Consider the following 1912-nt stretch of genomic DNA (forward strand, 5'->3'; position numbering starts at 1 on the left):
GGCTTTTGTTGGTAGACTTGATGACTTTAGGCTTTTGTTGGATGGTATTAAACTTATGTTTCATGTTTGGATTAATTAGGTAATTTGTGTTGATTTTGGGTTTGTTTGTGATATTGTTGATAACAGATGGTAGAATACAGGTGTAAGAAACAGGTTCAGTTAATGGCAAATTGCCCGGAAAAACTGGGTGGAAATTGGCAAAAACAGCAAAAACCTGGCCAAATATTTTACTTTTGGAGACGACAATGTCGTCTCCAAAGACTTTTCGAGACGACATTGGTAAAAACTTTATGACGTCATTATTCAACATCTGGTGACGACAAAGTCGTCTCTAAATGTATTTTATATTTTATAATTAAATTATATTATAATTTTAACTTAAAATATTTAAAACTTTCGGAGACGACATTGTCGTCTCCAAAGGTTTTTCAAATTCAATTTTCTATTTTCTTTTCTCCGTGTGGGGGCCATTTTTTGTCGTCACAATGTCGTCTCCAAAAACTTTAGGAGACCAGGATTTGGAGACGACATATGTCGTCTCAAATGTCATCTCCATATGTATTTGGAGACGACTTATGTCGTCTCGAAATGCTGAATTTCTTGTAGTGTATGCTCAGAAGATGATTATATTGTGATTTGAGAGGCGTAAGTAGCTTTGTTTAGGTACTTCAGATTTCGTGCTCCTAGTTTATAAGACAACAATTTTGGGCCATGCACCAAAGAGTTTCTACGTGTTAGTGTATGATCATGTAAAATGAACGTATGTCCGGAAATGATTTAAGCCTTTGGGGTCACACAAAATGACACGGTAACTCTATATTATTAATATATATATATATATATATATTAAAGTAATATATTAATTAGTTTGATCACGAAATGATTAAATTAAATAAGTTAAAGGGTTAATTGTATTTAAAATTAATTAAAGAGGAAGATTAAATGTGAAATTAGGAAATTAGTGTTGGACCCTAATTCCCTAAAGAGGGCCCGGGTTTGAGAAGCCTTTTAAGGCTTTGATTAAACTTGGTCACCAAGTTATTAAACCCAAAATGTATCCCTATATATAGAGGGCTAACATCAAAGGGTTAAATATAATTAACACACATAAGAAAATATCCTCTTCTCTTTATTCTTTTGTTCGGCCGTAAGATACAATCAAAAGGGGTTTTAATTGTTTGGTTTATAACATTCAAAATCCGTGTACATAATTAATGCTTGGAATTATTTATGGGATTTTGGTTTAGTCGACTTCTATAGATTTCGACTAATGGGTTTTCAAATGAAGGAAGTTATACAAAGGGTTGTGAAATTCGTGATCGGGTATTAGCATATGATATAAGAGGTGTCTAGTGTGCAATCGTAGAGAGATTTACTTCAAATCCTTTTAAAGTTTCTTCACTTTATTCATATGTATTAAGAGGTATTCCTTAATCCTATTTCAAGGTTAAGTATTTCAATACATGGATTTATTTGCTTCCGTTGCGTACTCGTGAATAATGATATTTGTTATATATTCCAACAGTGGTATCGCGAGCCACCCATGTGATTTTTAATTACCTAAAAATCAAAACTTAAAGTGGGGTTGGGGTTTCATATTTTTCGAGAATTTTATATAATTATCTTGGTTATTTTATTAATTAATTGATTTAATTGTAATAAAATAATGAAATAAAAAATAAAAAATTATTTTTTGATAAACCCTAATTTCGAAAATCTGAAAAATAAAAAAAATGTTTTTTGGAAACCCTAATTGCAAGTTTTGATTTAGTGCACGATTAATGTGTTAATTGCATGCATTTATGGATTATCTTTATTTTAATTGTTAAATAGAAGTAATAATCATGAGTTTTTACATGCAATTAATTCATGATTATTACTTAGTTATAATGATAAAATTACTTGATCACTA

This window comes from Erigeron canadensis, chromosome 2 (genome assembly GCF_010389155.1).
Source record: "Erigeron canadensis isolate Cc75 chromosome 2, C_canadensis_v1, whole genome shotgun sequence".
Lineage (NCBI taxonomy): Eukaryota > Viridiplantae > Streptophyta > Magnoliopsida > Asterales > Asteraceae > Erigeron > Erigeron canadensis.